The following is a 297-nucleotide window of genomic DNA, read 5'->3' as shown; positions in this document are numbered from 1 at the left end:
CGCTGCAGAGCATCACATCTTAATTAGGATCATTAAGGGCTCCTGCAACACAAACAGTAATGATGCTTGTGCCTCTGGAGCTCTCCTGAGAAGGACCTTGCATGACGATGATGTCCTTCACAGAACGCACACGCTGTCTGCTCTCAGTGCTGGAGCTTCTCTCAAAAGCCGAGTCACGAGCATGAACAACCTCAGGGTGCCCCAGCAAGCTACTAACCCCACCTCCGAGGAGGAAAAGCCCCTTGGAAATGTCCTCAGAGTGCTGTGGTGAGGTGGAAGCAGCACCCTCACACCTCC

The sequence above is a fragment of the Apaloderma vittatum genome, unplaced genomic scaffold (assembly GCF_000703405.1).
Source record: "Apaloderma vittatum isolate BGI_N311 unplaced genomic scaffold, ASM70340v1 scaffold39158, whole genome shotgun sequence".
Lineage (NCBI taxonomy): Eukaryota > Metazoa > Chordata > Aves > Trogoniformes > Trogonidae > Apaloderma > Apaloderma vittatum.
The sequence above is the reverse complement of the archived record's forward strand: the minus strand, read 5'-3'. Positions refer to the sequence as shown.